We start from the raw sequence: 13,631 nt of genomic DNA, 5'->3' as shown, positions 1-13,631 counted from the left end.
GTCTGTTTGTAGAGAGCTTAGCTCAGTGGACCCTGAATAAAGCTTCTCTACACAACATTATCAGGTGGAATGTTCTTCACCAGATTCCAGAAGGAATCTGTGTTGAGGAAAATGAGAATGATGGTGCTGACAGTGCTTGGAAATAACACCTGAAAATGCAGATTAGGAAATGTTAGGTTAAAAATGAAGGAGGATAATAGGAATAAAGGTGTTTTTCTCTCTTCCGTGAGATATGAGATTCAGTGTCTGATAGTAATTTATCTCTTCAAATAAGAGAGCCTCACAAGAAAAGGACATGAAAGGGTAAAGGCTAAGCTAAGGGTTATATGGATTTCATAGATTTTTTTTTAAATTATTGTTACATGATCAGGAACACCCATCCTTTCAAAGTGACACATATTGAAATGGAAAGAAAGGGCAGATATAGTGAGCCACAATTTAAATTTGCATTCTTGGTTGGATATACAGGCAGAGGTTGAAGAAAATGTTGACTGTCCTGGAGACTTGCATTTGCAGTTTATTCCTGTATTGTGAGTGTAGTGTACCAGGGCTGGTGTTTGTTATGATCTCAGGAGGAAGAGCATTCAGGCTCCTTAAAGTATTGATTAACATACCATTTATTGGAGCTCACACTGGATGGAAAAAGAAGATAGTATGGATAATCTTACGTCCCTTCAGATGCTGGGAACCCCCATTTGTGCAGCACTGGATGGACCTCCAATCAGGGCATGGCGCACACTGCAGATCCCATCTGTGGACAGGTTTGCTGACATTTTGTTCTTTAGAGCTCTAATAGGATTTTCATAGAGGAAAACAATTCTGTTCGTCATTTCTACTGTCAAACAAAAAGATGGTCACATGAGAACTTGCTGCTTCACTTCAACATAAAGACAAGGACACGCATGTGGGAGCTGCCTACAGGCTCCTCAATTACAATTAGCCTGCTGAGTTTATCCTGTGACCGAGGGATATGTGCAGCACAGCACAGGCCTGAAGGCAAAGCTATATGTGTAGCATAGCACAGCACAGCACAAGATTGCACCTACTCAGATTAACTCCTTGATGTACAATAGTCTTCCAGTTAGGATCACTCCGAACAGTGAGCTGGAGAGGGAGCAGTGAGCACCTTACAGGAGTGTGAACACTTGACTTTGGCTGAGAAGTATGCTTTCACCTGGACCAAAGAGCTGTATACAGTGCTCTTCACAGCCATGAAATCTTCAGCTCCTCTTCTTTTGCTACTAATAAAAATGCCCTCTTGTTTCATGTGTGAAGGCAAATTAGTAATTCAGATACTTGTCTGAAGTGAACTAGAGTGAGGTCACCAGCTGTTTCCTGTGTTCCATCAAGACTGACTGATGTGTGATAAGTTTAGTCCCTTCTAATCTAGTCCGAGTTTGAATATCTGATGTCAAAGAGAAAGAGTTTGCATCACATTCCCCACCACTTGTCAGATGTCTACTTCTGATTTGAAGACAGATTCTTGAAATTTTTTTTTCAGATTCAACATTTGACTAGAGACGCTTTGGCCGTTGGCTTTCAGATCGTTATCACAAGGTCAGTATTCAAAAGAAAAGTTGTAGCCTTGCAGCCCAGTAAACATGGTGTTGCCATTGATTATAAGAGATCATGGGCTTTGCATAGCACAGGCCTCTGGACCTGTCAGGCTTTGTCTGGACTTGGCTTGGCCTCCCTGGAGATTTCTTTCAGCTGCTTTAGCTATAAAAGCAATCGTCTAAGGACCAGGTAATTATTACCTACTTTGTTTTAGCTTTTGTTTAGCTTTGTGCAACTGTGTGGTGTTACACTTATTGTTGTATGTATTTTGTAACTAATAGATATTAATAAAAAGTAGTTATTCTCAGGATTCAAGACAGAGGTTGACAGCAGGAACCTTGAATGTACAGGCACAGGATGATACCAGAGGCTACAGGACTCTACACAGCTCACAGTGGTCGCTTACTGGTCATCAAAGGAATGCAACCTTTGGATCTGGGTGAAAGCAGTGAGGGACAGCAAAGAGAACAAAGATCCACTATCCAACATATGTAACACACACCATATGTAGTAAGTTCAGATGTAACATGGAGTTGGAGACCAGTGAAGACAGAGCAAGCTGTAGAGCATGTTAGCAAACATAAAAAGGACACCAAGCAGATCCTAAAGTGAGGATGAAGAAACCATCAACATCTACATCGTACTCTTCCCAGTGAAAGACTTGGATGCTGACAACTTGCCATTCCCCTCCCCTTCTACTTAAGTCTTCATCTTAAGACCCAGAGGGGCAGTGAAAAGGTAAGCATAAAACCGAAGAAAAGGGTAGATAATAAAAAGTTTGTGTATATACAATTGTAACTATATATAGTCTGAACTGTGCAGCATTAGTGTCTTGTCTGTTGTAACTAGACTAATAATATTTCTTTGATTAGACTGTAAAGACTTTAATTAGACTGACAGTAAATTCTTGGTTTTGCATATAGGGTGTCTGTTTTGATCTTAAGATTTTGAGTGTAACAGACTGGTGGGAATTCAATCGGTCTAAAATGCAGTTCAGATGCAACAAATTGGTAGCAAAGATTAGGAAATATTCATAAGCCATTGTGTATCCCTGAGTGATATAACAAAAGTAGCTGGGGATGACTTGGCACGAAAGAGTACATACCCACCTTTGGTCATGCATAGCTGGAGCAGATGAATTTGTTTCTAGAGATTTTTGAAGACGAGAATAAAGGGGAGAGCTCTGTTCAATCAAGGTGTGCAATTATGTCATGAGAGTTGCTTTTATTCTAGAGAGGCAAGATGCATAACTTTTTTAAGTGTCTAGGAAAAGACAACTCACGCACTACTGCAGATGACATTACTGGATTTGTCCTTCAAGCACTTGACTGAAATATAGTGAATTTGTGATTTATTTTATGGGTTATTATTTGGGGATGATTCAAACACAATAATTTCCTCTGATATTACTATCTGCCAGCTTTCAAAACAACTTTTTAAAATGGTTGTTTTAGCTAGAGTCAGTCTAGTTAGATGTTGTGCATGCTGCTAAGACTTCTCAGGAAGGATCGGGAATATCGCCAAATTTAGAGCTGAATTACTTTTTCTAGCAGTGGGGATCAGAGATTTGGGTAGAATAGTCATTACATTCCTGAAATTGTACTGAGAAAGCTTAGCTTGAGAGCAGCTGTGAAGGAGAAGAATCTATGATGGTATTTAAAGGAGAGCATTGAAGACAGGAAATTAAGCTGTTACTGTGTCTTTATCTTTTTAAAAGAATGGAGAACAAACATACCAATGTTAAAAGGAAATACTGTAAGTCATTCATAGGCTGTTTCCTTTGAGGCCAAAATGCAATCCCTACAATTCAGATTGCTCTTCCCATGTGTGAAGGACAGATTTAGACCTGCTAGGGAAGGAAAAGCTGTGAAGAAGAGGAGGAGAGCTAACAGCTTACTTCTTGGCTGTTAACATTGAATAATTAAGCACTAACAGCCAAAAGGAAAGCTGTTGTTTTCCTAGTCCAAATACCCAGCAAAGAATAAAACATTAAGCAGCTATACTGATGATGTTTCATTTTCTTTTCATAAAACAAAACAGTAAGTTAAACAACAGATACTTTGGAGACATGGAATATAAGTACATTTAGAATAGCTACAAGTATAATTTCTGGGGTTTGTGCTTTGCATGCTATAGGTAAACTGAACATGACTTAGTGCTGAGTTTTTCCCTTAAAATTCATTTAGCATCTATGGAAATCAAGGCTCCTGACAAATATCTAGAAGACTAAAGCTTTAAACAATGAATACCTTATGGGAAAGAACCCAGTTAAAGGCTTGTGTGCCCAAAATCTTATCTATTTCTTTTCCAGCCATATTAGTTGTTCCAAAAAATTTATTATTTTTATTTACAAATCTTGTTCCGCTTCTGGAAAGTGAGTCATTAGTCTGTGCTTTTACTGGTGGAGAGTCTTACAGTGCTGTGGCTTTAGACTTTGGCCACTGCTCCTTTGTAGTCTTTTCATAAAGATTGAACTTTCAAGAAGTTCTCAACATGCAGCTTAAGCTTATCAGAGAGGAGAATGAACCAAGTTGTTTTACTGGTAGTTTTAATTGTGTATAAAAAAGGGATTATAAAAAATAAAGTGAAACAGAGACACCACATTCATCATTTCAGACTACAGCACATACCCATTCACACATTTTATGCTTTAAGAAAACTCAGAAGAGAAAAAAAATAAAGAGGAAAAAAAAGACACATGAAATGAAGGAGAGGTGGCACTCAGATCTCAGCATGTCTGACAGAAGAAGTACCCCACAGAGCCAGAAAATTGTCGTCAGGTAGCAATGATATCAGTCTAGAACTCCTTCCAGCTTTGGATCACCAGGCCCATCAGCAGAGCTCCCCGTACTCAGCACCCCTTCACAGTCACTCGTCAATCAAACAACTCTGAAAATAAAGACCACATGTCATCAAATTTGTGGAGTTCTTCCCTTCCTGTTTATGCTACTCTTGCAAGAACTGCCAGATCACTTATGTTGCTGCACTAGCTTTCTATTCTTGGAGAGGTGTGTGATATTTTTTTTCTAGTGTCAGAGTATGTAAGTCCTTTTGCCTTTGGTGTGAAACTCAAATGTTGTTGTTACAAGTCAATTCCATGCTGCACAGGACACCAGAGACTTTTTTTTACAATGCAAAATTAGCAGATATGAAAGGTTATTTGTTCACCTCTGTAATGCTCCTTTACTACCTTTGAGGGGGAGCATCAGAAGTATGGAACCAAAATAACATTTTTGCCTATGCAAAAGCATTCTGTACTTGTTTGGATTGGTTGAATTCAAGCACTGGAATTGGCAAAGTGCTCCAAAGTGGACAGTGTGTTGGCCCAGTAGTTATTATATGAAGGTCATAGAAACAAAGTATAGAGGCAGTTATGAATAAATGGAGCCAGGACTCAAAGGCTATACCTGTATTACTAAATAAAGTGGGCTAGGGACTACTCTGTGGTCCAGGTCCAATAGGCATGGCTGAGGTGTTCGTACAGCTAAATTCTCTTAACCCTTCCTCCTCATCAGAGAGGATGGCTGTATCCAGAGTGCCTACCTTAGCTCCTGAAGTGTTCCTAGAGATTAATAATGTAATTTGGCCTGGGCCAAACTGTGCCAGGAACCATGCTAACACTTTCATGGTAAGGCTGACTGCTTGCCAGTGCCCAGGCCCTGTTTAGTTTACTTGGATAGGTTTAGTCAGAGATTCCCATACCCAAGTAATACTGCAATATTACATATATTACACATATTACATAATAATATCCTGGAGATTCACGACAAAACGGTCCCATTTCAATGAATAGTCACCTCCATGTAACTCACTTCTACTTGGATTCAGCCTGCATGTTCAGAGCCATCATATGAAGTGGAGATCACTCCTTGTAGGAGCTGGCACTCTTTTCTCTAATAGACCTGCATAGATAAAACAGGAAAAAGGTTGAAATTTGTATTAAAAGCATTTAAAAAATAGCAGTACTCTTGCTGGCAGTTTTCCCAGCATACCATATGTCTACCTTTTCTGATCAATGTAAAAACCACAATCAACTATTATGGGATCAACATTTCATCTCAGATGTTTCACTCCATGCTTTGCTTTCTGTCAGATGCCACCCTGTTATCTTTTCCAAGTGAAATTGGGCTCCTTTCACATGACCTTTTCCTCAAGGCTATTTTCAATGGGTGTTATCAGAGAATATCACAGGGTCACAAAGCACAGCCTGCATTTTCCCCAAAGCCAGGATTTTATTCATTGGTATGTATGCCTTGGCCTGGGCCCCTGTTTCTCTTGTGTTGCTTGTAGAAACTTGAGGAGTTTTTTGCAACACTTTTTGTTGACTTTCAGGTTTCTTCCCAGTTTGATTATCAGAGGAATATCCCCTTCTTTGTCTGTCTGTGTTTGATTGCCTCTTACCTGCAACATTTTTTTCCGAAGGTTCTTCACCCTCTTGGCCCATGGGGACCACCTGAAACCAGTTCTTTGCTAGTCTTTGCTCCCTGTGCTAAGACAGAGGCTTTGTATATTTTTATCATTCTCCCATAACATTAATTCTTTATATCCAATATGAATTATTGGCAGATTAACAGCAATCTAGAAAAGCAGATGGTGCCTTCCAGACCTCCCTCCTCCTTCCTTTTCATGGTTGAAAGGAAACTAACATTAATACAGTCCCAGCCTTCAGTTAGAGCATAGGTCTATTCAGTATATCAAGCTGCCAGATCTTTACATACATCTTTAACTCATATATATAATTTCCTGTATCTTCTGGATGTAGAAAGAAACCTCCAATATATACCAGCATTTATACACTATACCGTTATTTCTATCTAGAGTTATACAATGCAAATATAAACCCACCATATCACCATATCTATGTATAATCACATAAATATAAATCAGTGGCTCTTCCTTTGTAGTCCTAAATATATGGATATGTATTCACAGAAACATATGCATATATATGTATATATGTGCATACATGATACATCTGAAGGTATTTATGTGTACTTCCTAAATCCATTAGGCATCAATATTGGCATGTTTCTGTGGAAATTATGAAATTTAAGAAATTTAATTGATTGCAAATTGTTTGCATGGGTTGGAATGGCAAATATCTACCAGTTGCTAATTAATCACAGATATCTCCCCTGTCTAGAAACAGACCCTGGTATCTCCTGTCTCTACACATCTGCATTGTGTCCTGCCTTATACTTGTGTCATATTTGGCATCTTTTCAGCCCATCTCTCTGCTGGACAACTTTCTTCAAAGATTTCATGTCAAGAAAATTCATCATGCTAGTTGTATATATGGGTGTTTTACTGCCTTTTTCTGTACTCGCACTATAAATATTTACACTGTAAGACAGGATAAGAACTACTTTGGATGTGCCCCAATACACCTCAAGCTCTCTTTCCTTAAGCTTCTTCCAGGAAAACATTCATTTTTTAACAATTCTTTCATTCCATGGGAGGTGAGGTTAGTATGAAATTCACTTAAAACAGCAGATCCTAGTAGCAGATAATATATGCACGTGTATACACACACAGACATACACAGGTTTCAGTCTGAGATATGCAAATTGTATTTGGTAGATTTCTTCCCTTTTTCTTCAGCAGTTTATTTTTGATCTTCTTTCTTCTCAGCCCACAATTAATAGAACTCAGTCTCCAGAGGCTGTGAAATTATTTCTTATTTATTCCTTATCACAGCAAGGACTAATAAACTGTGCTGTTAGCATGTGCACAGAAGTACCCACCCACATGTTCCTTGCTGTATTACCTGCAAGAATGCTTTTGGCTGGGCACATCTCAAGCCAGAGGGAATCCCTCAGAAGTGTGGGTTAATGGAGCCCATGGGTGCCTCCTGTAATTCTGTACTCTTCACTTACAACAATGGTTTCTGCTTTGTGAAAGAATAGCGCTTAGTCATTTTGTCACAACTTCCCTACATTCAAGGGTCAGAGGCACCTCTACAGAGGTGGGGGATTCTGGTCTGGCGTGCCAGACCTCCCCCTACAGGGCCTTGCATGGTCCTCTCTGCAGAGAGGTCCTGGGGTGATATACTGGAGAAATTTGCCCTCAGTTCTCTGTTCTGAGTAATTTCAGTGAAACTGAGTGTTAAACAGGAATCAATGAATATAGTGCTTTTGGTGGCAAGCAGTGGAGGAAGTGAATATTTAGCAGGTGTGATGGAATTTTGTGAGGTTTTGTTTTGTTTAATTTGGTTTGTGTTTTTTTTCAGTTTGTTTTGTTTGTGAAGTAATAGATGTACTTCAGGTGTATATTGAAAAATAACTATTTTTCCCCGTTCATGTACCAGTGCCAGCTCATTTAAGATCAAGCAGATCAATGTAAAGTTTACCGAGAGAATTATGAGCCCCATGATGGAAGGCAAAGTTTATTTRTTACTACTGGCTTCTAGTGTCATTTCAAACTGTTTCATGCTCATCATATAAACTTTCCCCTGCATTTACTCAGCTGTATACTTATACTCTAAAAGGAGTAACGTGGTGTAAGAACCAGATGCCCCTGCCCACATAAAAGCTCTATACATTTGTTTGAATGTAGTCAGGAAACAGTCACGATCTTCTTCCCACTCTCAGAGGAGTCAGTTGAATGCAGCTGAGCCTCTGTGTAACTCCCAGAAAGAGACTGCTGATACTGCCCAGCTTCTTTTGGAGGCTGTGTCTTCTCATGAGAAGATTTCACCATGCTCCTCTGAACCTTCCACACTCTGTATATTGTCCTCTCTACAGACATACTCTTCCTCTTCCCCCCTCAAAAGCTAGCTCCAAATTACCAGGTTTGGCTGCTAGGTTGATGGTGGGTCCCTCCACATAAACTTTCTACTTCATTCTTCTCCAGGATCTTGCACTGTATCTCAGTCTTTGCATCTGCAGAACAGTTAGCATTGTCAGAGATCCCTGACCCACCCTCCCCCATTCTGTTTGCACCTGATATTCATTAACCTTTTTCTAGAGGCCGAGTTTGCACCCTTCCTGTCAAAAACTGCCTTTACTTCCTCATCCTTTTAAATCAGTACTTCAAATTAAAACACAATGCAAAGTCTATAATAGGTCACTTTGCTTCTGTTGCATCTTTACTTCTTCCCATTCTTCGTTCTGAGGTGTTTTCAGTACTTATGTCAGTCATTAATTTGCTATAGATTCTCTTCAGATGTCTTGGTCCTGTCATTTTTCTGGCATGTGCAATTGTAAGAGAATATGATGCTCTGAACACCAGCACAGGTCTCTTCTGTGTAGCATAAACTCTTTGTCGTGCCTTGAGGTGAGGTGACGGGTTTTATGTGTAAAGCAGAGGTCTAGTTCCATGTTCTTCTCGTTACCTACCATGCGGGGGCAGAACAGCTCCACCTAGGAAGATTGAGCTGGCTCTCAAGGAGAACCAGTAGTAGATAGTCCAATGAGGAAACCTGATGGATTAATTGAGTTTCCTAGAAGCCCCTTGGGTTCAATAAAGTCTTGTCAGGCCTGTTTTGTCTTTCTGTACATTTACAAAAGCTGACTCCACTGTTCTTGCTATTGCCCCAAAACATAGGAAGCCCACAGTCTTAAGGAATTTCATATGTTCTGCTGCACAACCAAACAAGCCAAATTCAGCTCCAAATATTCAATGAAGATCAGAAGGAGCCCACAGTGCACACAACTGCTGTGTGCTGGAAGCTTCATTGCATAGCCTAGATCAGCTGTGAAGCCAATGGAAATTCCATATGCAGAGGAACTACATGGCATGCAGAAAAGGTATCCAGTATATGGATCTCTGTATGTCCCATGTAAATGCCAGTTCCCAAGATGTACAGATGTATGGCTTTACGGTAGGACTTACATTCTTTTAATATTCATTCTAATCTTATTAAGAATTCTGTGCACGGACAGTAAGTCTTTAAAGGCATTGAGCTATTCTTAGTAATGCTTAATAAGACTTTTTTCCTGTAGAGATTGTACTTTTTTACACAGTGTCTGTAGCTCCAAGTCATATAAGTCACCAAAAAAAGTGTGTGTTTTCTATTTATATGTAAAAAGAGTTTCTTCTTTCAGTAGATTCTTACTTTGCCATTCCCCTTTCCCTTTGTTCCCAGTTAGAAAACCTGACAGGTTTGTTATTTCAGTCAAGCTGTAAAGTGTTGTTAAAGGCCTTTAATTGTTAATTGTTTTTCTCATGTACATCAGATGACGCAGGTAATGAATGAAAAGCACTGTGTCTGGTGTTTGCCTTCAAAATACCATTTAATACTGGGCCAGGACTGTCATTTCCATCCTGGTGGCATTTATTTTATGCCCGGTGATTCTTCTTTGTTCCATGGGACATGCCATTAAAGGCCAGAATTCAAGCAAAGAATCCTTACATTTGTGATCTTACATAAAAATTAAACATACAAGCAAAAAGGCTGACTTGTGGTTGGGGATGAGGACCTTCCTCCCAACTTCTACCAATGAGTGGGCTTTCCTTTTGAGCTGGGTAGCAGTATATTTCTGGTAGCACCTGAAGTCCAATCCTCTGTATCCTGTTCTGGAAAAACTTCCAAAACTTGCAAAAAATGCTACAAACTCTTAAGAAAACTCTTAAGAAAAATCAGAGTTAAATACAATTTCTTCAGCCACTGATAGAAGAAATCTTATTACCTTCAACATCATTATATACAAATAGGCCTTTTAGGACAAAGGCTTTGCAGAGTGATTAAAAAAGGCAAATTAATGACAGCACTTGAAAGTACCCGTAATTATCACTGACACTGGGTCAGCATCATTGCAATGACAGTTTCACAGAGTGGTGACTCTCACTGCTTCAGAATTTATACAAAACTGCAAAACAAAACGTCACCTCCACTTTCAGTATTAAGGTATCTCTGGAGCACTTAAGTGTCTGAATTTGAAACACTCCGTGTAGTTGTTTTCATCTTTTGAAGAGGTGTTAAATTCTGAAGCAAAGGGTCTCAAGCATTTTTCTGGTCAAGATCAACTCTTCTTTCTTATTCATATATACTCAGGCCTCTCCCATCACAGTCATCATCATACAGTGTCTCTGCAGCAGCTATAACAACTGCATATATGGAAAAATAATAATAGGAAAGCATTTATTGAATTTTAATCTGACTTTAATGTAATTTAGCAGCTGGAGACAAGGAGAAGAGCCAGCACTGTGACCTGCCAGCTCTCTATGGATTGTCAGTGGTCAGCAGAGCACAGATTTGAGAACTGCTCTCCAGGGTATGTTGGCGATGTTTTTTTTTTTCTCTAGCTACATTCCCAATTTCAATTAAGTCACAGCCTTAAGTACTCTTTCTGATATAGTTAATACCTTCCAATAAGTGCTCTTGGCTTTGTTTCTCCCAAGATGCTGCCTTTCCTCACAGTTCTTCACTCAGTGAGTGAAAGAGGTATGACTTGAAAACCAAAGATGTTCTTTTTAAAGACTGGCACCAAAGTTTTACCGTGAGAAAGCAGGGAAGAAAAATGGTCCTTTGATTATATAGAAACAATTTCTTCCTCCATAGGGAACCTCTTCAAATCTTTCTTTTGTTCTTCCACTATTACTATTTCAATATTAGGGGTTTTATCTACCCTGTTGGGCTTCTTTTACTCTTTTTGGAAGTATAAAGGAATTTCCAACATAAGGTCACTCATCAGTCTTTACAGCTGAAATTTTTAGTTTGTAGGGAACAAGAACACATCGAAGTTCTTTTCTCTTCATTTTCCACTAACCTAATTGTTATGAATATGAACCTAACTGTTAACACATTGACCCAGTGCCTTTGAGGTATTATAAAGCTTTCTCTGACAGCCTACAATTAGTTTTATATAGTTTCTTTTGAAGGAGGCTTGCAACAGGTGTCTTGGCTCTCTGTTCCTCGCTTCTCTCTCCTCCAGTTCAATGAAAACTATGTGGTTTAACACCATTTATAACCCCTGTTTCCAGTTCAGATGTTTCTGTGCTAGGACACAGGAGAAGGCTAAGATTATGTACTAAACTGGGCAAAGGACTGCATTTGCCTTCATTTTTGCAAAACTTCTTTTTGACACAGGTTCATTTCAGTGGTTTTGGCAGCTGTTTTGACTTAAAAACAAACATCTCCCTCCTTTCCCCTCCCCAAAAAACCTGTTACACTCCTCTGATGATTTCCACAAACAGTTCTTTGCAGGAGTCCTGCTACTGAAATCTAGAACATTGTGGAGAGCAGCTCAGATGGAATTTGGAGATGTTCTGCTGCTCACAGCTTTATAAAAACTATCCCAAAGAAGATGATAGGCTTCTGACAGTTTCTTTCACTTGCTATGTTAGGGTTGTATAGACCACTTCAGACTCATTTGACTGGATTCCAGTATACTTCTTCATTCTCTGACATTCTCATTTTGCCTGTTTGGGCTGATAACCAACCATGATAATCTCATTGCTGCTGAACCATGAAAACCAAGATGTCCATGACTGTGCATAGCAGATAGCAATAGTTCTAGAGACCTGGCAGCTGATGACTCTATCTCCAAGGGTATCCTGGCAAATTGTTGTTTGTGATAGCTGAATATTTAAGATAGATGATTTACGTCTTGGCCTTTGCAGATTTTTGTGTGTGAATCACATGTGCAGGCAGCTGTCCTGATCACAGCTATGCAGTTAGGCTACCCACAGCCATTTGGCAAAGATGGCTCAGGGCTGCTTAGCACTGTAAACCAAACTCAGTGCTGCTGCCCCCAAAGTGAAGTGCTGGGGTAGGACCTGAGTTGTGGGAAGGGAGAAGGGAGGGAAAGGAGCTAGTTGAGAGGGAGAAGGGTAAGCTTGAGGAGTGGGATTTGTTGCTGCTGTTAAATAGGAGGAGTGAGAGTGAAGACCCAATCTGAAACCTCTGTTTCCATCCCCTCAGTGGTGGCAGCAGCTGCACTGAACAGCTTGCTGCAGCTCTGGCATACACAGAGTACGCATCAGCGATGTGGTCATTTTGCAGTCTGCTGCCCCGGGCAGCTGCATACTTTGCTTGTGCTTAATTTGCCCCTGCCATACGTGAATGTGGAAGGCAAGCATGCAGAGGTGCCCCAGTTCCAAAAGACAAGATATATGAAGACCACTGAGCCCTGACCTTCCACATCTTTCTCTCCACTGTCCTTTTCTGGATAATTTCTCAAGTGAACGAAGCCTGAGGCTGCAGATAAGCAGCACTTAAGTTGGGGCCACTGCTGAACATCCCTCCCCAGCTACACATTCCTTCCCCTTTCTCTTGTGGTGTCTCCGACACCCCTACACAGTGAGTAGGTCAGAAAACTAATCCAGTAACAAAAGATAGTTTTCCATTGGTTCACCAATAAAGCAGATGTACATAGGAGGTAATGCCAAGGTGAAGATTGTGCTGCTGGGGTGAAACCAGGCAGAACTGTGTTGCAGAACAGCAAACTCAGATCAGCAGAAGTATTCAGTTGGCTAACTCCTGTTCAGGCAACTTTTTTAGGGATCTGGACCTAGCTTTATTTTGGAAAATTTGGGCATGATGTGGATTATTTCTGGTACAGAATTTATTGTTTCCAAATCAGACCATTGTTGTTGTAGAACAAATGCGTTTATTGTTACTTTCACTAAAACAGAAAAGATTATATATGATGAAGAGCAATAGTATGACACTTACCTGAAAAAAGCCATTTCCCATTCACTTTGCCCTTTCCAAATTGACCCTGTCTCCCCTGACATTTCCTTTATGATACTAGGTTAAGTATCAGCTTTAGAGATCATTCAGGTTTTCAGAAAAAAACCAGGCAGGTTGACAGATTCTTTAATGAGTATAACTAGTACAAATAGCTGGAAAAGAGCTTGATGCACACAAAAATCCTTGCGATTTTGATAAATGTACATACACACACTAGTTCCTAGAGACCATGAAAACCCCACACCCAAATTCTGAAGACAGTTGATTTCAAATTGTGCAAACACATATGTACATAAACTGTAGAATTACCACAGTTTTCAAAAGTTCACTTAACAGATGAATTTTGACCTTTAATTGTACACTAAGTTGTGAATACTTCATTTTAAAAGTAGTTCTTATTAATATGAATTATGAAAAAAGAGAATCTGAGGGTTCCTAA

At 39.7% G+C, this 13,631-nt stretch overlaps 1 long non-coding RNA gene across 1 annotated transcript; it reads left to right on the top strand.

Moving 5' to 3' along the window:
* Nucleotides 1-568: 568 nt before the first annotated feature.
* LOC112960653 lies at nt 569-4,127 on the top strand. Its single transcript, XR_003251809.1, has 3 exons — nt 569-761; nt 1,502-1,557; nt 1,866-4,127. It is a non-coding gene; the product is annotated as an uncharacterized LOC112960653 (long non-coding RNA).
* The last annotated feature ends 9,504 nt before the right edge of the window (nt 4,128-13,631 follow it).

Source organism: Apteryx rowi, unplaced genomic scaffold, assembly GCF_003343035.1.
Source record: "Apteryx rowi isolate R43461 unplaced genomic scaffold, aptRow1 scaffold_989, whole genome shotgun sequence".
In the NCBI taxonomy this organism is placed as follows: Eukaryota; Metazoa; Chordata; class Aves; order Apterygiformes; family Apterygidae; genus Apteryx; species Apteryx rowi.
This window is presented reverse-complemented; position numbering and strand designations above follow the sequence as displayed.